This window comes from Abramis brama (assembly GCF_963993115.1).
Source record: "Abramis brama genome assembly, chromosome: 8".
NCBI lineage: Eukaryota > Metazoa > Chordata > Actinopteri > Cypriniformes > Leuciscidae > Abramis > Abramis brama.
The window spans coordinates 40,626,519-40,652,946 of record NC_139970.1 but is presented as its reverse complement, the minus strand read 5'-3'; the positions used below and the strand labels follow the sequence as shown (position 1 = coordinate 40,652,946).

Here is a 26,428-nt window from a genome sequence, read left to right as displayed (position 1 = left end):
AGGACAGGAAAAGATGTGTGCATGGCTGTTCTCAGCGGGAATAGGAAAGTACTACAAACACACACTGTAAGGATTTTAATGTAAACACTTTCTATGTATTGCTATCTATTGCAATTATATGATGCATCTGATATGAAAACCTTGAAGGAATAATTTATCCAAAAAAATAAATATATTGTCATAATTTACACACCCTTATGTTGTTTCCAGATGTACTTTCTTCTAGAAGAAATTTTGAAGAATCTTCAATTAAGCTTTTTTTATACAAAAATATAGTCAAGTCAGTTGTATTTGTATAGCACTTTTCACAATATGCATAATTTCAAAGCAGCTTTACAAACATTTTTAATGTTTATAATATCTTCATACCTTATAGTCACATTTAGCAGATTAGAGCTGGGTGATTAGTTTACATTTTGTGGCGATATAAAGAATCATACTATTGAGATTTACTTTATGTGAGTGTACTATGCGAATAAAGTTGGATATACTTTATATATAGAGCATAATAAATTGTAAATATAGATAATGGCCTATTAAGCTCCAGAAACTACTAAAACCCATGAAGTCATCCATATGATGGGTGCGTAAATGACAATTGTAATTTTTGGTTGAATTGCTCATTTAATTTGCAATTTAATTTGAAACGTTTTATAAAGATTTTCTTCTTACAAGCGAATTAGTGTCTTTATTGAGTGTCAGAGGAAGTCACTGGCTCTCTTATGAAGTGTACATTCATTTATTTCAATAAGAACATGAGTGTGGTCGTATTCGCTTCAATTATACAGCTCTATGACCCAAAACCTGCTCATTTGCTTCATTCATAAATCTTAATGAGCAGCAATCTGTCTTGTCTTTTTTGGTTCTTTTTCCCATGAGTCTGGCTCTATCTTCCTCCGTCCAATCGTGACGGTTGATTACCATGACTTTTTCTGCAACAAGGTCGTCGCAGAAGAATGAAAATCTAGACACATCCTGATGGTAATTGCACAGGACCAAATGACATAGAAACAGGTAAACATTATGCCGTTACATTTTTCCGTCTAACTGAAATGGATCTTGATGATAACTGTAATTTCCCATGCTGTGCATTGATTGCATGTCAACATGACTTTTCGACTGCAGTAATTCCAGCACAATGTGTTACAAAGAAAATGAATCCGTCTTTTTTATCCACATTCTTGTCTGGCCGGCGCATTATGCGGGATTAATTCTGATTTGTGAGACATGGCAGAGAGACTGAGCATGACTCAGATTGACGGGTTCAGAGGGAAATCGATATTTAAGCGTGTTCTAATGAAGACAAATTAGCAGTTCGGGTTGATGGGGGTCGGTGAAGGATCCCGGCGCGTTAGGAAGTGAATGATGGACCGGCGATCTCTAATACCGACACCATTTTCATCAGAGGTTCACCTCGAGTGCAAGACCTTAACTCGTTTCTGATTAGAAAGTAGTGCCACGGTCATGTGATGGTTAATCAGTCGCGGCAGGGAGTGGATGAGCTAGTCTGGGTGTTTCTTTGATTCGGTTTGTGAATGCTTATTTGTGAAAAGCTGTATGTCCAAACGTCTGAGAAAACATGGACTTCATAATTTACTCACCCTCAAGTTGTTCCAAACCTGTATGAGTTTCTTTCTTCTGCTGAACACAAAATAAGATATTTTGAATAATGTTGGTAACCAACCAGACAGTTGATGAGCCCCGTTGAGTATGGAGGGGGGAAAAAAACTATGGAAGTCAATGGATCAACTTGAGGGGGAGTAAATGATGACAGAATTTAAAGGGGTGGTTGATTATGATTTCACTTTTGTAACTTTAGTTAGTGTGTAATGTTGTTGTTTGAGCATATACAACATCTGCAAAGTTTCAACGCTTAAAGGTGCTCTAGGTAACTTTTTAACCTTAACTGAACAGCTTTGCAGTCAGTGGAATGGTTATATTAGGCTACTTATTTCGAATTGAATGGTGGTGGTTTCGCACCCCCCTGGTGCCCGAGAGCGGAAAAAACTCACTTGCAACTTTGGGCCGGCGGGTCGGTGTCAGGAAGTATCGCGTGATATCAGGTCTCGCGATGTAACGAATTGCTTGACGGCACTGCACACGTACACGCCCCCATTCAAGCACCGGATAGCTATAAGCAAAGGGCAACGATAGATTGAGTTAAGGCTGAGGCTGTAAAAAAGATGCAGAAAGCTAGGAAATCTTTGTCGGAGGACCAATGAAAGAGGAAACGGGAGACTGACCGAGCAAGTCAGACTCGAGTAAATATCGGACCGGCTTTTTCAGAATGGGGAGAACTGAGAGAAACAGAAGCCTGCAAAACGGATGCTGATCCTGCTGTTGCACTTGTAAGTATCTTTGGAATAAACTGTGTTTAATATTTAAATTTCAAGTAATTGCGCCCTCAGGATGTTTGCTATTGTCTGTAAAGGTTTTTATTATGATCGCTGTCTGTTACGGGCTTACTAGTACGCTAGATACTATAACTTTGATGTTAGCATTGTCATTAGCAAACACGTTTGATTTCTGTAGTTGTTTGGCCGTTCCTCTGTCGGTTTTATTTGTGTAACTTACACTTTTATTTTATGTCACTAAGTCAACGCGTCTGATAATAGGCAATAAACATGTTGCACATATCATGATCGAGCTAGAAAAAAACGTTCTGATGTTTTCTTAGACAAGCAAAGGTAAACCGTCATTCTACCAGATTAACTTATAGACCTTACTAATATAAATTTAGACAAATATTAGCCTCCGATATATATATGTATATATTTATGCTCATGCCCATTCTCTCAAAAACAAACAAACACCAAAGCAGTAGTTCGCCTCGTTCATATCGTTCGTTCCTGGTAAAAATAATAGTATGCATGACAACACAATAAAAAAAATAATAAAAAAAATCGCCATCAGTTGGAAAGAAAATATTGCTTTACTTGCCTCGGTAGACCTAACTGGTTTTGAAATAGCTTGTTCCTCTGCTCAGCTGGGTTGACAGCTAATCAGCTGGGTTGCTCGTGGCGAGGGGGGAGGGACAACAGTTCGTTTTTACGACAGAGTGTTTGAAAGCATTTACTACCAGACACTAGGGGGAGCTTCCTAGAGAAAAAACACTCAGACTTGCCTGGTGTCCCTTTAAAGTTCAAAGCAAAGGGAGATATTTGCTTTTAAAGAAATAGTTTTTTAAGGACTACAACAAACGGCTGGTAGGGACTACACGACATTCCTCCCGGGTTAGTGACATCACTAACCCTAAAATTTACATAGACCCCACCCCCGGGAACGCGATTTATAGATTATCAAGACAGAATATGCTAATCAATGACTAGAAGATAACTACACACAGGCTAAATAAATTCATCAGCTAACCATTCAGAAATGTCCTGTTGCTTCTACATGTTGTCACTTCTTCTTGAGTCTCTCCATCTTTGGTGCATGTCTGTTGAAGCTCCGCCCCTTGTGCCGGGAGCAGCAGCTCATTTGCATTTAAAGGAACAGACACAAAACCGTGCGTTTTTGCTCACCCTCAAAAATTGACAATTTTAATATGCTATATAAAAATATCTGTGGGGTATTTTGAGCTAAAACTTCACATACACACTCTGGGGACATCAAAGACTTATTTTACATCATGTGAAGAGGACATTATACCACCCCTTTAAATTGTTGGGTGAACTAGTCCTTTAAAGCTGAAGTGTGTCATTTCCGTCACTAGTGTTGCCAATTGGATTTTGCAAGATAATGACCATTTTCAAACAGGCTTCATGAACATTCTCCTATCTGCTTGGCTGCCATTGGTTGGTCAAACAGATAGTTCCGCCCCATTGGTTGAGCCAGTGTTGCCAGAATTGAATTTCTTATTTATATTTGTCTCTGCATCAGTGTTATTTTATATACAGTTATATTATTTTGATCATCATAATATAGTTATATTATTTTGAATATTTATATAATTTTTCAATTTTTATTTTCAAATTTTAAGTTGTAGTAATTGTTGCTATATGCTTTAGTCATTTTTTTATTAGTTTAAATATATATATTTAGTTTTAGTTCTTCAACTTAAGCATATTTTATGTCACTTATTTGTCAAGGCAACATTTCTAATTTCATTTTAGTTTTCATCTAATATTTATATTTTATTTTATTTCCGATTTAAGTAATAAACATATCTTTTAATAGTTTTAGTTAACAATAACACTACTGCTCTGCATGTTTTGTTTTCTGCACTATAATTCTAGGTCTTACTATTCAAATGTCAGATGTTCTTCCATTGAAGTTTAATATGCTCTTTGAAACATGCTGAAGAAAACATCAGCTCCAATCCTGCTGTCATTAAAGCAAATTATTTTGAAATATATTAATTTTTAATTCACTTTTCACTCTAATAGTTTTTCTGATATTACATTTTTTTAAATGAAAAAATCAATAGTTTTTATTTATTTGTGTTCTCAGACTTTTTGAATGAATGAATGACAAAACACTGTGTATTAGAGTATGGCTAAAGGTTGAAAATGCAGAAATAGTTGCATGCATATCTATGCATTTCCAGCTTCAACCACATGGGGTCAGTGTGATGTTTGTGAGTGTCGTTGGCACACAGTTCTTTTATTTTGACTGATTTTGGGGTTTTAAGAATATCCCCTGGTGGAAAGCATGTGTCAGGATCTTGCACTGAGTGATTTTAAATGTATGATCTAGTTAAAGTTTGTTTTGACTCTGCCTTCAGGCTCTTCATATCGCCTCTTGAGATCCTTAAGTCAACATGAAATCAAAATTGATCCAATATACTTTGTTAATACATGCTCTTGGTCTTATTGTGCACAATTCATGCTATTCCAAAGATTTATCTTTGTAATCTTTAATCAAAATGTAATAACTTGCTCTGTCTCTGAAACAACTGACAAATTCAACTCCTTTTCTTCAACCATCTGACTCTGTTCTGGTATATAACGCCCACTATTCACAATCCATTCAATCCACAATGGATAAAATCAAGTCTTGTCATACTTTTTTTCTCTGAATAACCCATTTCACTTGGAAAACCATCAGATTATGGAAGTAAAATGGGTTGTGACTTTCATGTTGACTTTTATGAAGCACATCATGGTCACATTGTAACAGATATTAGTGTATTAGAAGATACTCAATGCATTTTCAGGCATCCAACAGTTTTGTAAGGAAGAAGCGCAATCAAATCAGACTGATTAGCCTCTAAAAAACTTCCTAAGTTTTGTTCATTAAGTAATTTGGTGTTAAATGAAATGAACGAGGAACGCAAACAAATGACTTTGTGCAAGATACGTTCAAGCCCACATTCCCTGATGCCAGAGAGCGATATCTGGTGTCTTGTTTCTGTCCGCGTCTGTCATCTCAGAGCTTTGATAAGAACCGTCTCATGTTCTCTGTCACAATTTCTCTCGGATCTGCGTCGTCGGCTCCTTTTAGACTCTCTGATGTAGTTCAAAATATTCTCTGTCATTTCAATAATCAGAAAAAGAAAAGAAGGTGAGGAACTGTTCCACATTGTGGCGGTTGTGTGGCCTCATATGAAGAACGTATGTAGGTCATGTCATGGTCCTTGTCGTGACTCTTTCATCACTTGACTGTTATATTTAGCTTCTCTTTTGGAGATTTTTAGGGCTGAGATTGGGTGTCAGGACTGACGGTCGGATACGACCCGCCGAGGCTAAATATACATTCTGTTTCCATGAATGTTGGTTTATATTCTTGCATAAGGTATTCTGGGATCTCTGAGCAGTAATCGACACTTGTGATGTACAGAACCGGTATTCTGACGAATAATGCTACCTAGATTGTGCTACCAACACTATATTTGCATTGTTTTAAGGGTAGGTGCACAACTGAGGTGGGAGCGATATATGCAAAATTGATCAGGATGAATTTTATCTCAATAAAAATGTGATCTAAAACTATGAATGGGCCTTTAATTAAATGTGTAATGTCAGTACACTATATATCAGACTCAGTGTATTTTGCCATTTAGCCTACAGGTAAAATTTTGGACACACCTCCTCAGTCTTTATTAAGAGTATTTATAAAATATGGGAATTGTAATAGTGACAAAATGAAAATCATCTTTGATTTTCCATCTTTAATGTTGTCTAAATTATATAAGCTGATGTACTTCTCTTAACATGCACATGCTTAGCATCAGTGTTGTGTACTCGAGACTCGGTCTCGGACTCGGACTCGGTCTCGAGACCATATTTTAATGGTCTCGGTCTTGTCATGGACTCGTGTGCATTTTGACTCGGAATTGACTCGTACTCGAACATATTAGGACTCGGACTTATTCCCGAGTCCACTCGAGTCCCATTCAAAATATTTCATGATTGTTACTGTATGTTAATATTTCTTTAAATTGTTGTTTGATTGAAACGTCCAATGATTGCTGACTTTCTTGTGCGCAACTGCGCATGACTTGAGACTAACGTTCGTGCCACGCAAATGCAGCAGGAGCCTGGTCAGATGTGATGTGGAGCCTCTAGCTCAACTGGTATAAACGTTATGTGGTCTTACTGTATAGAGTGGTACAACAATGTTTTGTGGACAAGAGCACATAAGCTTAAAGGCTAAAAGTTTTGTTACAGTTGAACATACAGGTATAGTGGTACAGTAATGTTATTTGTACTAGAAAATGTTATGTGGTCTTACTGTATAGAGTGATACAACAATGTTATGTGGACAAGAGCACTTACTGATTGTAATAATTGTAAGTAATAATTGTAATAAAATGACCTTTACACCACCTACTATGTGGCCTTTTTACCATTACAGTGTACATGATTCCATGGTATATTTGATTTACTGTTTGAGTATGGTGCCAATTTTATTGTTACCACCAAAATATTTTACATATTCTTGAAGATATCTTTAGGTCTGGTTTTTAGACCCAACCTTAGGTTATCCAACCTCTCTGGTCTCGGTCTCGACTCGGACTCGACTCTCTTTGGTCTCGGTCTCGACTCGGACTCGACTCTCTCTGGTCTCGGTCTCGACTCGGACTCGACTCTCTTTGGACTCGGACTCGACTCTCTCTGGTCTCGGTCTCGACTCGGACTCGACCCTCTCTGGTCTCGGTCTCGACTCGGACTCGACTCTCTTTGGTCTCGGTCTCGACTCGGACTCGACTCTCTCTGGTCTCGGTCTCGACTCGGACTCGACCCTCTCTGGTCTCGGACTCGACTCTCTCTGGTCTCGGTCTCGACTCGGACTCGACCCTCTCTGGTCTCGGACTCGACTCTCTTTGGTCTCGGTCTCGACTCGGACTCGACTCTCTCTGGTCTCGGTCTCGACTCGGACTCGACTCTCTTTGGACTCGGACTCGACTCTCTCTGGTCTCGGTCTCGACTCGGACTCGACCCTCTCTGGTCTCGGTCTCGACTCGGACTCGACTCTCTTTGGTCTCGGTCTCGACTCGGACTCGACTCTCTCTGGTCTCGGTCTCGACTCGGACTCGACCCTCTCTGGTCTCGGTCTCGACTCGGACTCGACTCTCTCTGGTCTCGACTCGGACTCGACCCTCTCTGGTCTCGGTCTTGACTCGGACTCGACTCTCTCTGGTCTCGGTCTCGACTCGGACTCGACCCTCTCTGGTCTCGGTCTCGACTCGGACTCGACTCTCTCTGGTCTCGGTCTCGACTCGGACTCGACCCTCTCTGGTCTCGGTCTCGACTCGGACTCGAGTGAGCTGGTCTCGACTACAACACTGCTTAGCATGCATTCTTGTATACATACGTAGCTAGAAGCATCTTGAATGTCTTTTGATTCTGAAGCTTAATATGGCTTATATATATATATGTATATGTATATATATGTATATGTATATGTATATGTATATGTATATGTATATGTATATATATGTATATGTATATGTATATGTATATATATGTATATGTATATATATATATGTGTATATATATATGTGTATATATATATATATATATGTATATATATAAATGTGAACATTTTTGTAGGGATGCATTGATATGAAAATTTTGGCTGATACCAATAACTGATAACCAATAATTCTTTATATTTGAAAGCCAATAACCCATATATTTGCAGATAAATCTAAATCCAAATTTTTTATATAATTTTTGAGTACCTGATTAAAAAAAACTAAAGTCTCACCATTAAAAGCCGTTTCCCAAGCACACAATTATAATTTTCTCATTATAATTGTATGTAGCCTATATGACAGATTTGCACTACACATGTTGCACTGAACTGTATTTTCTTTTCTGAAGTGATTCCAGTCATATTTCAAGCAATTCAAAACGATCACGGCGAACAGAGCGCATCTGAAGTGTCTCAAATAAATTATCTGAAAATAATCCATTATTTATTGGCTTTAATATATCGGGCACATTTTCTTATTGGGCCGATAACGATAACTTAAAAAATGAACATATATCAGCCGATACCGATATGGTGGCCGATATAACTTGCATCCACATTTCTGCCAGTTTAATGTTTCAGCTCAGTATTGCTCACACCTGCCACAGACTGATCTGTTTAAAGCTGCTATATTCCATTTGTTCCTTCCACAGTTTTTTGCCACAAAGATCTTATGTCGTAATTCACCGGTTTCAAATCGATGTCTCTTGCCATTATGTGTGACGGCCCTCAAAAACAGCAGGATTTTCCAGAGAATGTTCCAGAAGATGGCAGATTGTTATCTTGCTTGAGCTGTGAGTGCAGGAGACACCTGTGTGTGTGTGTGTGTGTGTGTGTGTGTGTGTGTGTGCAGCCAAACTCATGACATCCAGCCGTCAGGCTAAATGCGCGAGACATCCGGCTGTAATGAAGCTGACGTAAGTCCTCCAAAAGCGAAGGTGTGTGATGGTGTTTTTCGCAGTAATTTGTCCAGGACTCTATCGCATCCTCCTGTCCTGTGAAATTAGTGTATTTCAAATCAGCGTCATTGGAGTTTACAGCACAGAGCGCAGTGGAGTCTATTATGCTATACAGTCTGTGTCTGTTTCACACCGTAAGCGTAAGCAGCTCGAGATAACTGACAGCATATGCGCAGTGAGCTTGACAGTACTTATGCTGTGTAACACATTGAAGCAGATTCACTTAATCTGACTTACTTTTGGATCTGAACAATGTTATGTTTGTGTAAGAAATGTGAATCATTTGTGATACAAATATACTGCAGTTTAGATCCAAAAGTCCACCACCATGAGTAATAGCGGCAGCTTGGTTATACTGTAACTACTAGGTAAAACTCGAGAAGAGACACCAGTTTCTCTGTGTTATTAAAGTATTTGTTGCAAATGCAAATGAGTTGTTTGTTAAACATACACTGTAAACCCTAACACTCAAAATAAGGACGAACTTAAATTAAACAAATTAGTTCAGTCAAATTAACTTTTATGAGTATTTAGCACTTTCTTTTTCTTTCAAGTTCACAGAACTGATATATTTTAAGTAAACTGAACTGTTACATTGTTTTGAGTTTTATGAAATTTTTTCTTTTAATTTAGACAAACCTAAGTTTAACTGAAACGTCTGGGATGTCTATTTCCTAGCATGCTTTGCCAATGGCACTCGAAAGGGAGAGTAAATGCTAAAATTAAGTGTAATATAATGGGTTTTATTTTGTGCAAGATTAATGTTAAGTGGGAGATTTAGTGATTAATGTTTTGTTATGCTAATTTAGAAGAATTTCTGTTAATGTTGGTTTTAGGATAGTTACCATCATGGTGACAAGTGGTGCATGCAGCTTGATTTGAGAACAATTTTAAAAGCTTTATAGTGCTGCACTCATACAGCAAGTGCTACTTTATAACATACTATTGTTAAAGGGATGGTTCGGAGTAAAATCAACCTAGGGTCCTTTGCACCATGACCTCGAGCCAAACACACCCCAGAAGCTTTTTTCCCTTGGTTGAACATTATTAAAGTTAGAGCTTATTTAGAGATATCTGCCGGGTGGCTTAGTGCAGGCGCTAATGGATCCAAGGATGTATCTCGTAAATTACCCCACTAATAATGCCCAGGGCTGCGTTTCCCAAAAGCATCGTAAGCCTAAGTTGATCGTAAACACGATCGTACGACTGATCTTAATATTATGGTCTGTTTCCCAAAAGCATCGTAGCTTAAGTAGCACTTGAAAATCTTCGTAGATCTACGAGTGCTCTGGAGTAATCGTACATCCCCAAGTGCATCGTAAGAAGACAGATTTATGAGGACACCTGCAGGACAACCGGCAGATTACACCTTTAACTTTATTCAAATGCAATGTGATTATAATATAAGGTTTTGATTGTACTTTATTGAACACTTTATTACTCTTTTTTTGTTGTTGGTTAAATTAATGTATAAATTAAATAATTAAAAAGGTCAGAAAACAAAAATCAAAATTAATCAAAATTAAATGAATGAACAAAATAGATAAATAAAATAAATACTTTAAATCTGTTAAAAATAACATATTTGTTTCGCGCTATCTCCTCTAAAAGGACATTAATTTCATCTTTTTGAAAGGTATCTTTTCTTTTCTTTCTTTCTTTTTTTTTTTTTGTTCAGCCATTTTGTCAGTGTTTACTGTGTTTACCTGTAGGTGTTTTATATAGACTTGTCTTGATTGCTAATCCACAACAGATGACAATTATTAGGTTAAACGTTCAGAATACGATTCCATATAAGGTTATATTTCAGCACTTCGCGAATGGACAGCGACTCTTAAGTAGCACGTAGAGCGCGTTCTCGTTAAGTGCATTTTTGGGAAACGCTCGTGGAATTGCTGCGAGCGTTCGTAAACTTGCACGTAGAAAGCGCTCTTAAGAGCTAAGATACATCGTTATCGGGAAACCCGGCCCAGAATGGTACCAAACTTCTACAGTAGCACAAATAGGTTCTGTACTCATAAAACGAGGCATTGGCAAGTTTGTAAGTACATCAGGAGTTTATTTAAATAACACTTGCCTGACGGCTCATGCTACCGCTAACCCGGACGTCGACGTCACTTCAGTGGTTTGGGAAAAGCACATAAAAGTCCTGGCAGAAAGCGATGCATAAGGATGTAGTGTAACGACGCCCAGTTCCAGGAATGCACAAATATTTTGTTGGTAGTACCAGTTTAAAACACTAAGCCATCCGGCTGATATTTCAAAATAAGCTCTAACTTTAATAATGTTCGACCAAGGGAAAAAAGGCTTCTGGGGGGTGTTTGGCTCGAGGTCATGGTGCAAAGGACCCTAGGTTGATTTTACTCCGAACCATCCCTTTAACATGTTAACAAATTAGTTTGTTAGCAAACTAGCTTGTTAAAACTAGCTACGTTTATACTAATAAAAGTGTTCACATTGAGTTTACATTACATTAAAGTTTTAAGTTAAATGTATGAATTAGTGTACTCAAATATTTCAAGTTAAGAACAATTAAAATGTATAAGTACAAAATAAATGTTCTGCTTACTTAAACTTTGAATTTCTTAACTTAAAAAATTTGAGGCAACTGATTGCCTTACATTTTTTGAGTTTTGCCAACTTATTCGGGTCAATGAACTATATTACTTGGTAGAAGAATGATTAAATTAATTGATTCAGTGATTCTTTTGGCTTATTGCTTTATTATACTATGTGCCCTCCAGAAGCTTGCGTTCTGCAAGTGAACGGTGGCTTGTGATGCCATCCCAAAGAGACACAAAATCACTTTCACGGACATTTACCTGGACTGTTCCAAGCTGGTGGAATGATCTGCTTAACTCAACCCGAGCTATTTTCAAGAAACGGCTGAAGACACACCTTCGTCAACATTTGACCCATTAATACTATCACTTACTATTTTATATATCTATAAAAAAAAGTGCTATGTGTTCTGTTTTAGACTAACTGGGTCAGAGCACTTGCATATTGTTGCCCTATTGTTGTTTTGATTGCTTTTATTGCTCTCATTTGCAAGTCGCTTTGGATAAAAGCGTCTGCTAAATGATTAAATTGATTGTGAACCGTATCACAGTTTACATGAACCCCACGAACCCCACTTTCTCAAGCAGAACCGAGTTTGGAAAACCACTTTCACACCAATCAAACTCAGATGTCAAACAGACTCGGGTCCTCGCCAGAAAGCTCCAGTGTGAAAGCAGCATTACAGACTACAGATGGTCCCTGAGTCCTATTGAATGTGTCATTTTAATCACGCTGAGTGGGTGTGGCGAACAGATTCCTCCTTATTTTAAATTTTAATGTTGTAAAATCCATTTCTGAATTGGCAGAAGATGTAATTAAGGAGCATCTGTGCCATAGGATCATCTCTGAGAAAGGCTAGAAATGAGAAGTAAGAGAAAGCAGGAAAGCTCACCTGTCACCTTCAGCATGTTCTGTCCTCTTTGCCTTCATCTTAAAATCTCTGTGCGTATGAGAGAGAGAGAGAGAAAGAGACAGAGAGAGAGAGAGAGCGAGCTTATGTATTCCCCCTTCTATCAATCAGGGTGTCTCTTGCAGTCATCACTGGTCATTCGTCAACCCGACATGACCTCATCTGCTTCTCTCCAGTCTGAGACAAATGTTCACCGCCGGCACAAAGCCTTCTGCAAATTAAAATTTTTAATCTGACTCTTCAGTGGGAAGCCAAATGTGTGTGTGTTTTGAAACGGCATCCAAACTATATGCTCTTCATTTTAAGTAGTTAATCTACAGTCAAGCTAAAAATAAAGTGTTTTGCTACAAAAGTTGCTCACAAAAAGTAAGCAAACTACACTGAAGCTATTCTTTATTTTTAAAGAATAAACAGTTATTCTTTCTAAATAGCTATCTAACTATAACTATATGATAATAATATTTAATTTTGTAATCAAGAAGTTTATTTGGCACACAAACAGTTATGATCTAAATAAGGTTAACTTAAACAGATATATTTGCACTAAATAAAGCCATTAAAACTAAAAACACCATAATTTATAATGTTGAAAATAATGATGAACAGCTGCATTTAACAATTTTCAATTGTTGATGTGCTGCGCAGCCACATTATTTTGCCCATCTGACTTCAATAAATATAATATAAATTATAAATCGAAATTATAATAAAATAATAAATAATACAGTAAAAATATCTACTCTATTGCCACAATTTTTTTTTGTATTTCTAAACACATTTATACATTATTTTTGTCAAATTAATTCACTGTTGTAAGTTCTAAATCAATTTATGTACCAGTTTATGGTCATTGACGTTAAATGAAAAAAAAAGATTGTGCAGTTAAAAGGGCTATACTGTATGTAGAATTCAGAAACCCTTGTTATTAGCGACACCGGTGGCCGTTAAGTGAACTGCAGCAGCAGCTTATTGCTCGTGCACACGTAAGACTGAATGTGATTCAAGGCCTGATATACTCACAGCGAAGTTCTTTTTCGTTCTTTGCTTAGAAGTAAAAAGAAGTTGGAAATACCTTTGCAGGGATATATGATGCTAATGTTAATGAACATCCAGACACATGACACATTGACATTACAATACAGAATCGCTTTTTCGGCATTATCCTGAACATTGTATAAGCATTAATTTCATGTGGCACTGAACGGAAGAGAGGTTCTCGGGAATGCGCTTATCCGTAACATCCTTTGAATTTTCCAGACGAAACTGTCCTAAATAAAAATCATTCTACAGGCTTTCATACACAACCTATGCTTTTGGGGAAGGTCTCGTTTTTTAAGTTTCGTTACAAGCTGTTCACACTTTGGCAATACAAAAAGCAATTAATACATGAAAATTCTTACATATTGCCCCTTTAAATGATTAAATATTTTGCATGTTTTTGTCATATATTTTTTTTCATTTTGCTAATATTGAATTCTAGGTAAAGAAGACAGCTGCAAGCGTCCAGTGGATATTGTGTAAGTTCGCCCAGAAACACACTTAATGAACGCATTTGTTTCTTGCAATGCAAGATTTTATATATTGTTCCATTCCAAAGTAATTCGTAATTTTCAGTGTTGCAACTAGCATAAATTAACTTCTTCTACAGCTAGCATTGTCTTTCAGATCAACTAATGTTTTGGCAAAGTGCAATGCAATTCAATAGAGTTAAATCAACATATTTATAGTTACCTGAATAATTGCACAGGGTTTTGAAGGTAGCTCTATCACCCCCTTCAGGTTTGTTTCTGCCAGAGCAATGCAAAATGCATGTTAGCATGTCGACCAAGCGTTTGCATGACATTTGTTTATAGCCTCTGAACATCACTATGTTCTGGCACAATCCAGCACAGTATTTCTAAATAATCATTCTTCATCCTTGTATCTAATTAGAGCTTCAACCACAGCAGCATAGCACATCGTTCAAGGTTTTGGCTGCAGAATGAACTCGGATCAATCGAAAAGCACGTCACAAGGTGAATTATAACTTCATATGAGTTATTTAGAGTCAAGGACGTTTAGTCTCAAGATTCAGTCTCAAGATGATTCAGCCTTGTTTACGGGCTTTTAGTTGGATCAATCTTTGTTATCATATCAAGCTTCTGTTTTGAATCCTTGTGTAAAGGTGTGAAAAGCAGCCATAATGAACAAAGCAGGGTGAAAGCAAGGACTTTTCATAAATTGAGCCCAGTTGCCATGGCAAACTGGATTTAGAGGCTAACGTGAAAAAGCTGTGAAGGAGAGATCGAGACGAGCAGAGAGAAAGAAAGCATAAATGCTTCAATGTAAAATGAATTGTGAAGGTCATATCATCTTTGTGCCTCAGTGAAATATTAACAGTGGAACAAGAGAGCAGCATAATTAGACTTCAAGTCTTCCTCACTCGGTCTCTCTCTGAATACCTGCATGGGAAATGACATTGCCCCTGTGAACCTGGTTGCCACTTAGCACCTCTTCACCAGCGGAAGAACTGAGTCATCTTTGACCCTTGTTCTGAACCGGTGGGTGTTTGAAATAATGCTTATGTCCTCACTGGAGTTAAACACACACACACACACGCACGCACGCACGCACGCACACACACACACACACAGCCATTGAGCTGCCTACATAAGGAGAATTTTAAGGCGTCATGGGCAGATAATCCAAAATCTATGTCGATTGATCATGCTTTCTTCTTAGACATTGGTTCTTAACTGGTTTTGTTCCAAGACCCAGGTGTTAAATTAGAAATCAAGCGGGGACCCAACAAAGCACACCAGTACAAACACATTTGTATCGGTCATACTTCTGGAGAAAAATAGCACAGACACTGGGAAAAGATGAAACTTGTTTGTGCACGCTATCAAATGGAGTATGCTTTGAAAAGCTATATGCATTCGACTGTACACATATGATAGTGAATGCATAAAAAATGAAATATACTTTGTGCATCAGGGCGCTGTTAAAGAAGGCAGCTGCCTATGTAGGCATGCATACACTGAGGCAGCTTCATAGGCTTTGGAACGGAGCCATACTCTGCATAGGGGAGGGAGGAGGGGGAAAAGTGTTTGGATTCTTCGGGAGGTATAAGCTGTGTCTGGCATCTGATGAAGGTAGTGGAGGGAAGATTTGCATTCATTAAGCTTGAGCCATATGAAGGTGAGGGAAGAATTGAGGGCTGGATTTAGAGGCTTTTTCTGTGGATATTGGCCTTGATGAATCTTCAACAGTGGCTAAACTAATGTGTGTGTGTGAGAGAGATTGAAAGCATTGAAATTACTATACCTGTGGTTTCTGTGGTCAAAGATACATTGATTGTTTGAGACCCCCCCCCCCAAATAAAAAAAATATATACACATGTAAGACATTATACACTGCCCAGCCAAAAAAAAAAAAAAGTTGCTGTTTGGATTTCAATAGGCAAATGTTTAAGAGTCTATGATCAGATCATTATTGCAGTGATTATTATGTTTCTAGCATGTTATATGTTTGGCAACAGTTCTTCTAACTCTAGTTGATGGAGTGTGTAGCTTTTAATTTCTTAAACAACCATGTAGGAAAACACATCATGGCCATATTCCAGGATAACAATATCAAGATTCATCAGGCTCAAATTGTGAAAGAATTGTTGTGAGGATCATGAAGAATCATTTTCACACATGAATCGGCTCCTCTGAGTTCAGACCTTAAATTCATTGAAAGTCTTTGGGATATGCTGGAGTAGACTTTACAGAGTGCTGGACTCTTGCATTGTCAATACAAGATCTGTCAGGACCACTATCGTCAAATACGATTGACAATTAGTAGTTAGGATTGGCGGTATAGTTCTGTTCTGGCAAGAACTCCCTGCTCATCCATGCAGCCTAGCATGAATAAGAGCAGCAATAACCCCCCTTAGGGTAAACAGAACAGAACCAACATGAATGTATTGCAGATATTCAAGATTTTAATGCACAACAATTCAAGGATTTATTCTGATTCAAGGGGAATCAGAATGCCAAATCCTGACTGATGAGAGGAGCTGGGGATGGAGGAGGGTAATCGCTCCTGAGAAACGTGATATCTGCTGATAATACTGAAGGAGCTTATACATGAATACAGTGATAGGCGTCGTATTCCTACAGGTAGACGTGTCAGAGTCAGCTGATGCGAGCTTGACTAACGTGACCTGCCAGAATTGACGCTAACGCTTAATATCTTGACCAAAAGTTGAAGCACCTCTTGTTTGAAATAACATCACAACATTTACTTCCATCAAGAGGTGCATCATGTTTTAGTCAAGATACTTTTAATTAATTTTACTTTTTCATTACTCTGATTTTTATGCTCCTGTACTTCTTCCTACCATGTATGCTTGTTGTACAGTCAAATAGCATTTTAGTGCAGCCAGGCTGTGTGTGAAGGAGCATTTCGTTGACACACTCTTTATCGGCATCGATGGCTCCATGAAGAACCTTTGCGTGAAAGGTTCTTTATAGTGGAAAAAAGGTTCTTCAGATTATTAAATTGTTCTTCACACTAAAACATATATTTTTTTTTTCTGTTCACTCAAAGGTTCTTTTTGAAGCTTAGCTAAAATGGTTCTTTTATGAAATCGCTGTAAAAACCCCTTTGTGCAACCTTTAGTTTTAAGAGTGCAGGCTTATTCACTCTCTTTTGATTCCATTCACCAGTCCCTGGTATTAATCTAAACACAGAACACATTTAATCACACATCAAGCACCACTTTGATCTGGACCTGTGTATCCGGCTAATTACCATACCAAAAGTGGCCTCGGGCAGAAAGGAGAAGGTGAAAGTGCCAGAAACTCTTGCCTGTGGCAGATCAGAGTCTGAATTGTTCCAGAGATCAGGGAGCCGTGCACAACCTGTGTTCAATAGACCGCTAACAGCAATGAAGCATCCGCGTGGGCCGCTCTCGACTGGCTCCGGAGAGTTTGACCTGTGTGCATCAAAGGATCTGGAGAGTTCCTATGGAAGGTTGTCTGTGTGGGCCTGACACACATTAGCGCTTCACGTAATGAAGAAAGATTGTGTCAGACCAACACGCTACTCTAATCTCATGACAAATCGAGAGCCACAGGATAGAGAGAGCGTGTACCCAGCTAACAATTTAACGTTCTGGGAACGTTCTGGGAACGTTAGTTTTTGGTTCCCAGAACGTTCCCTATTGGTTAGCCAGGAAAGTTTTCTTTACGTTAATAGAACGTTCCCTATAGGTTAGGGGAACGTTCCCGGAACGTTCCCGAAAGGTTCCCAGAACGTTCCCGAAAGGTTCCCGCAAGGTTCTCGTAACGTTCCCGGAAGGTTAGGGGAACGTTCCCGGAACGTTGCCGAAAGGTTCCCAGAACGTTCCCGGAAGGTTCTCGGAACGTTCTCCTAACGTCTACACATCCTGATATGCCTGTACACAAATTATAGGTCTACAAACAACATATTCTACATTGTTTATTGTTCAAACACTTAAGAATCCTATGAATATATTATTACAATAAATTGAATTTACAGAAACTATCATTAATAAGTAAATCAATCAGTTTGTATTAAATAAATAAATCAGCACACAATCCATGTTTTTGTTGATTCATTGTTTAATTATCAACCTAAAATAAGTCATTAAAAACAGCGTTAGCAAAATGTATTCAGGAACAGTAATTTACATTTAATATTTCAAACATGAAAATATTTCAATAAATAAAACTGCACAAACATTTTAATTAAAACTATCTTTTTGCAAACTGTAGCCTATAACTTTGGCTATAAAGTTGAAAAAGTATTCATTTATATACAATATACATGAATGTGCCAATCTTCACTCCGCTCAAAACATTTAACAAGAAAATAAAAAGACAACGCGTTACATGGACACACAATCCCATGCCAAAATTCAAGCCCTGTAATGGCATTAATATTCATCTGGAGCAAATGAAAAGAGTGAGGTGGGATTGTGGATCACAATTGGGATCACAAGCTGTAGGAGATATGAGCACGAGCGCTGCTGGTATCATGTATTTATTCAGATATTTCAGCATCAATGTGTATAGAAAAATTTATATATTTCAAAACACTACATTGCATTTATTTATATTGCACTATTTATTATTTCAGACTACAAATCAAAAAAGGAATGTTTTATATAGGGGTAAGGATACCCATATTAAGCCTCTCTCTCTGAAGTCAAATAAAAAACAGAGAAAATAATATTTAAGTCTGGTGAACTCTGACCTGCGAATTCGCTCTACCTTTTATGTATAAGTCTCACCTCCAATGAAGAATTTGAAAACCTGTAACTGCTGTGTTGTTTATGAGAAAGAAAGTGAAAAAAAGTTTGAAACTGCTATCAATTTTTTTTTTTTAATCTCTGTGACTTTACACCTACAAATTCCACTGTCACAGGTGCTCAGTTTTGCTATAATGAAACCCTCACAGAACATGGTAATAATCAGCCATCCATGCAAAAGCAAAGGTCGGTGTAGTTTACAGGTGCATCTGTCCAGGCCAACATCTGATGCCTTGATGCCTTCCGCTGGGATCCCAGAAAACCTGAAATAAAAAAAATAGTACAGTTCAAAATCTATCATACATACATCTCATCTGGTATCACAAATTATCATTCCAGGTTCACTTTAAGATATGCTCAATATTAGTGCTGCACAATATTGAAAAATTTAGAGTTTATTTAGAGATATCAGCCGTATGGTTTAGTGCATGCGCTAACGGCTCCAGGTTTGTATCTGGTAAATTACCCCACTAATAATGCCCAGAATGGTACCAAACTACTACAGTAGTACAAATAGGTTCTGTACTCATTGAACGAGGCATTGGAAAGTTTGTAAGTACATCAGGAGTTTATTTAAATAACACTTGCCTGACGGCGAATGCTACTGCTGATGTTGACGTCACTTTATGAGTACAGAACCTATTTGTACTACTCATTTTCCCCGACATAGAGCAGATCGGCACACAACAAAAACTGCTGTTTGGATGTTCCCTTTTCTGATATTTTAGCCTTCGTGACATTTTAATTAAAACAGAAGTAAGAATTTTAGTGTAATAAGCAAAAATTAACAGTAAACTCAGAGATCACCTACTGCTGCAGATGTGTACGGAAGTGAAAAGCGGAAATGCTTAGACCTCTTTCCGGTTCGACCGCTGGGCGCTCCGCATAACCCCTATTGGGGGGATTTTGTAGAGGAGTGAACCTGCATAGAAAATTACAATAGATAACAAGCATAGATAAATACAATAGAAGAAAAACACAGTTGAAATAAGCAGTGCATTATGTTTTTCAGTTAAATCTAACTTATCAGGTACAGAAATTGATTTATCAAAATGTAAAATAAGTCTTCAGTGTAAAAATAAAATAACTATAAAATTAATGTATCTTTGCTAAAGCTACAAGTCATTTTCTCTTTTGATGTTTGATCACCATTGGCGACACAAACAGCTGCGGGTACGTTAGGCTGCTGTCCCTTTAAGACGAATGCGCAGAACTAATATAAATGACACGCATCCGTTTTCTTTCTGTTTAAAACACAAGACAAGAGGAAACTCGCCATTTTGACTTCATTTTGCGTGCACGTGTCTGTTTAAGCTAAAAAAAAAAAGTGAAAGAACTGAATTCGGCTAAACTCACCTTCTTCATCTACTGACTGTGGATGGCATCAAGGTCTTGTCCTGAAGAATACAGGGCCAAACAATAGGGATTTTATCTCATCTGGTAACAAGAGCAAAGCCATAACTTTAAGAACTCTAATGATATATTTACCCCCTGATATTGCATTGGGGATATCAATTCAAACATTTTTAAAGGCTAAGAGTATGAGCCACAGCTGCCCAAGATATCTAGGGGTTGCAAATTAGTCATGGCTATAAACCTGTATGCATGGCATCTACTTTGTATTTTTTATAAAGCAATGTTCTATGCATTTGTCCCTGTCAAATAAACATTAAATAAATAAATCTGTGAAAAATAACTGCCTAAAGTTGTCGACCCCCTGAACCGCATTTAAAAGTACAAAGAATTTCAGTATTGATCAATAAAAAAAATACATAAATACCTTTGAGTTGAACAGTATGTTGTCAGTCTCATTGGCCAACATAATTCAAAACAGACCTAAAGAAATAAAATAAAATATAGTAATCATCAGGATATCATGTTATCATAATAGTTAAATGAATTATTATAACTATGACCATTATAATATTGTATTAGTCGCCTATTATTTAGCTGATTATTTAGCTTACAGGCTTCTCAAGGACAATCTCACTGAAAAAACTTGGGGTTAATGATTTTAAAATGTGAGACTTATTTCAAAAGCATAAATCTTACAGACCCCAAACCTTTGAACAGCAGTGCACTGCATGTTTGAGGTGGTTTTGCTTACTAGTCATATGGTTCATAGAGATTTTCTTGGACATGGAGTGCAGCAGGCCATCACAGCATGATGATCTAGGAACATAACATGCTGTTTGTCACAGAGCCAAAAATATTACATGTGATAGGTTTATTACAAGGAACCAAGCTAGAACAGAGGTGAAATGCAGAAAAGATAAATATATACAAATCTTAAGATAATATATTGTGAAATAAATGCATATGGAATTATCATCATGATTAAACAATAACTCACCCCTTGTTGTAGAGTTTTATTTTTTCTCTCGCTATTCTGAAATCACATTTTAGCAATATTGGTAAGTGACGTCACTGATTAAGTTAACAATACAGTGCATTCTTTTTGGTTAGCCTAAATAAATTAGCTTACTTCCCATTGACAAATTACCAGCAAAACTATCAAAAACTGTTATCTACACTAAATATGTGTTTAAAAACCCAAACTTTCATAAATAAGACCTCAACTTAACGTAACTTAGGCCTAACGTTGTCTTTTGAAAACGGTTAGCTAGCGTAGATGCTAACGGACTTTTTCAAAGACATAAAACCATTTCTTTAAAATAAATATTTAACAGAAGCGTGTCAATTACACGTAAGAAATGTGTCAGGGGCGTTTGTGTGTATTATTTGTGAGATTTTATTGTCTAAACTTACCTGAAAGCAGTGAAACCAACAGCGAGAGACGGGAGTTTTGTTGTTTGTCAGTTGTCGATGACGTTTCCATCTGCTCTCGCGCAGCGCACGTGCTCCAGTGTTTGATCACGCGCGTGCGCATTAAAACACTTCAAAGTCATGCAGCATTTAAATAAACATATAGAATTAAAATATAACATAATTTAAAATATCATTAATACAAAGTTATTGCGAATAGATCTGAACGTTGTTGGTTATCTTATAACCTTAGGGGACCGTACTGACGACGTTGTCAGTTGGTAATCTGCCTGTTAATAGTAGGCTAAGTGATATTAAAATAATAACCTGCAGAGAACGTTCTCAGAACGTTCTCTTTAGGTTATAAAAATAAAACCTAAAAATAACCTGCAGGGAACGTTCTGGGAAGGTTCTCTTTAGGTTATAAAAATTAAACCTAAAAATAACCTGCAGGGAACGTTCTGGGAAGGTTCTCTTTAGGTTATTAAATAACAACCTGCAGGGAACGTTCCCAGAACGTTCTCTTTAGGTTATAAATTTAAACCTAAAAATAACCTACAGGGAACGTTCTGGGAACGTTCCCTTAAAGTTATAAAAATAGATCCTAAAAATAACCTACAGGGAATGTTCCCAGAACGTTCTCTTTAGGTTATAAATTTAAACCTAAAAATAACCTACAGGGAACGTTCTGGGAACGTTCCCTTAAAGTTATAAAAATATATCCTAAAAATAACCTACAGGGAATGTTCCCAGAACGTTCTCTTTAGGTTATAAATTTAAACCTAAAAATAACCTACAGGGAACGTTCTGGGAACGTTCCCTTAATGTTATAAACAAAGATCCTAAAAATAACCTACAGGGAACGTTCCCAGAACGTTCTTGTTTGGTTCCCAAAAAAATAACCAAATGGGAACCAAACGGGAACGTTAGGGGAACGTTCTGTGTTTGCTGGGTAAACTGCGCTGGCTGGCAACATTGCAGCGGTGAGAGCGAGAGGAGGTGAAATCGATGTGGTGGACGGCACAGGTGAAGGAGAATATCGAATTTGTGAATATTTCTGAGATGTGCTGATTTTTGGAAAAATTTTTTTTTTTTTAGTCTAGCACACAGACTATACGGAGCCCGGGAAGTCACCTGTGGGAGAAAAAAAAACAATCCGTGGCGACTGTTTGGCAATCCGTCCGCTCAGTTTATAAACCGTACTCACGAATTCTCAAACTGTTCCCTCGGTTTAACAAATCGTGCCCACGGATTAATAAACCGTACTCACGAGTTTCTAATCCGTGCTCTCAGATTTGTAAACCGTGCCTTCAGTTTTTGTAATCTGTACCCACAAATTCATAAACCGTGCCCACGCTTTCGTAATCCGTTCCCACGGATTTGTAAACTGTACTCACGGATTTGTGACTCGCCCTCATTTTAGAAGAACACGTTGTTAACGAATCCTATTGTATATTGTTTTATTGAATATTAAGTGGAATACATCAAATTGACATACGTCTGCATGCTTAAAGTGATTGTCAATTGTAGCGGGTATGGGTGGAATATACGATTTAATATGAATGACGTGCATCAAAATATTTTGTTTATTTGTGATATAATCTTAGCACTTTATTATTATTTTCTAACCTGTATTATGACTGATATTTGACGAATTGCTTTGTTCATTTTTTTGTAAGTTTTGGACAAAATATGTAGCCTAAAATGTAATAATATGAATAATTATAATAATAATAATAATTATTATTATTATTATTATTTGAGTTAATAACTATAAATGAGTTCACTAGACAGTAATATGTTTATCATAAAATAATTTATGAATGCTTTATTTTTAAGCAAAAATTATGCAAAAAATGTAGGCCTATTTTATCCAAAACTGTAAAAGGTTAGGTTATAGCCTATAATAATAAAACATTGATAAATTATTTGATGACAAACATATTACTGTATTACTAAGTTAACTCGTTTATAGTTCATTTATAACTTAAATAATAATAATAATAATTATTATTATTATTATTATTATTACATTTTAGGCTATATATTTAAAAGACGCTTTTGTCCAAAACTTACAAAAAAATTAACAAAGCAATTCGTCAAATATCAGTCATAATACAGGTTAGAAAATAATAATAAAGTGCTAAGATTATCACAAATGAACAAAATATTTTGATGCACGTCGTTCATATTAAATCGTATATTCCACCCATACCCGCTACAATTGAGAATCACTGTAAGCATTCAGACGTATGTCAATTTGATGTATTCCATTAATATTCAATAAAACATTCGTTTTACAACGAATCAACATTATTGATTCGTTAACAAGTGTTCTTCTAAAATGAGGGCGAGTCACAAATCCGTGAGTACAGTTTACAAACCCGTGGGAACGGATTGTGAAAGCGTGGGCACGGTTTATGAATTTGTGGGTACAGATTGCAAAAACTGAAGGCACGGTTTACAAATCTGAGAGCGCGGATTAGAAACTCGTGGGTACGGTTTATTAATCCGTGGGCACGATTTGTTAAACCGAGGGAACAGTTTGAGAATTTGTGAGTACGGTTTATAAACTGAGCGGACGGATTGCCAAACCGTCGCCACGGATTGTTTTTTTTTTCCCTACAGGTGACTTCCCGGGCTCCGTAGTACGGCAAACAACATTTAAAATGCCAAGGAAAACTTTTCAAAACATCCTTCTAAAAATATAAAGGCTGCTGTATATATATATTTTATTGTATAAAAACAACTGTAAAAATTCAATTCATTCCTGTGATGCAAAGCTGAATTTTCAGCATCATTACTCCAGTCTCAATCCTTCAGAAATCATTCTAATTTGCTGACCATAAAAATGTATTATTATCAATGTTGAAAACTTTTGTGCTTCTTCATATTTTTGTGGAAACCGTGATTAATTTTTGATGAATAGGATGCTCCAAAGATATCATTTATTTGCAGAAATCTTGCAGAAATAGAAATCTTTTGTAACATCATAAATGTCTTTAATGTCACTTTGATCAATTTAATGCATCCTAGCTGACTAAAAGTGTTTATTTCTTTTTAATAAAATCTTACTGACTCCAAACTTTTAAGAGGTAGTATATACATTTGCATATTTTTATTGTGGTATTATGTTAAAATATGTTTGTCCATCCAGACATCAGTCATCATTAAATATGAAACTTGTCTCATCTAGAAGCTCTGGGCAGTTCATTGAAAGCCACGCTTACTTTTCTATAAGTAAGAGTGACAAGACTAAAGCTGAGTCTCACCGTACATCCCTGTGGGACTGTGATATGTTAAATGATGAGCCTTAGGACAAAAACGCCTGCCATTTAAATCCAACACTTCCTCCAAATGAAGATTTACACACAGGCGACTTCTCCCGTCAGCTCTCGGCATCTCTCTATCTCTTTCTCCACCCACAGGCCACCCTGGAAAAGCTGTGAGCTAGAGATAGAGCTTCTTGCCTAAATCCCCTTGATTTTTTTTTTTTTTACCCCCCTTAAAGCGCTCACTGGTCGCCTCCATCTCCATCTCACATCTGCTTTATCTGAGCCATCAAATCTGTGGCTACAACATAATCACCATCGCACAGCGGTCTGACCGCTGCCCACGGCCAAATCAGACACCCCCGTCTGTCACTCTGAAGACTATCAAGCGGCTGTTCTTCACACCGACCTTTGTGTAAGAGGACGTTTTGTATCACTGCACTTGGTTTTCAAAGCTCTCCACAGAGTTTTCACGTGCATGCGTTTTTTTGGACTGCATATATATATATATATATATATATATATATATATATATATATATATATATATATATATATATACAGTATATCAAGCGTAGCGTCAGTTCTGGCAGGTCACGTTAAGCTGACTCTCAGCTGATCCACGTCTACCTGTAGGAATACGACGCCTATCACTGTATACATGTATAAGCTCCTTCAGTATTATCAGCAGATATCGCTTTTCTCAGGAACGAATTACCCTCCTCCCTCCCCAGCTCCTCCTCTCGTCAGTCAGGATTTGGCATTCTGATTCCCCTTGAATCAGAATAAATTCTTGAATTGTTGTGCATTAAAATATTGACATTAATGATATCTGCAATACAGGGAGTTCTTGCCCAGAACAGAACTACTGTATACCGCCAATCCTAACTACTGTATATGCTAATTGTCAATCGTATTTGACGATAGTGGTCCTGACAGAAAACTTAACCAGCCAAAATAATTTTTTATCAGCCATGATACAAAAACAGGCAGTTATGACACCAAAATTTTAGATGCTTGTGAAAACTCACAATCTTCTATTTCAATTTCAATACCACAGCTAAAACTACTAGCTTAAGTAATATGAATTTAATACCCTACATTTTTAAAGACAAGTAAACAGTCGATAATAAAGTAAGAGCAAACAATTAAATCTAAAGCAAAAGCACAAATAAATGCAATAGATACCAAAGAAATAAACAGTGCTCTTCAAGCAGGTCTAATAGATTTCAGGTACCGAAATAAATAGCACTGCAATAGTCTTCATATCCTTCATATCGGATGTTAAACTTCCTACACAGTGCATGAGTAACTAATTCCCTTTCGTGTGTTCCCGCGCGTGAATATTTATATTGGAAAGGCTGAAACTTTCGTGATGATCGATCAAGAGCGTTGTTCACATTCATGTTGTCACAACTTTGCATTTTTAGAAAAAAATTGTTACTGGCCAACTGGTAACTGACACAGTTTCATACACTCGCCAACACCGATTTTTACTTGCATTTTGTGCAAGGCTTGCCCTGTATATGAGGATATAAAAGCAGTAAGCCCCAAGAAGTCATGATTTACAGTAGGGACTAAATGACTAAATTCTTATTTCACGATGTGACAAATTTAATTTCACAATAACGATATATCATGATATAGTTTTGATATTTTATCTCATTTCTGTTATTAAAAATATATATTTTTTTTTTTTTTTTTTTTCCAATTTACAATTAGCAAATTACAAACAATAG

At 37.1% G+C, this 26,428-nt stretch overlaps 1 long non-coding RNA gene across 1 annotated transcript; it reads right to left on the bottom strand.

The window, feature by feature from the left end:
• Positions 1–17,535: 17,535 nt before the first annotated feature.
• Positions 17,536–22,368, bottom strand: LOC311088177. The gene is made up of 6 exons (XR_014607462.1): positions 21,006–22,368; positions 20,760–20,824; positions 20,433–20,488; positions 20,009–20,089; positions 19,464–19,574; positions 17,536–18,915 (listed from the first exon to the last, which is right to left on the bottom strand). It is a non-coding gene; the product is annotated as an uncharacterized lncRNA (long non-coding RNA).
• Between the last annotated feature and the right edge of the window lie 4,060 nt (positions 22,369–26,428).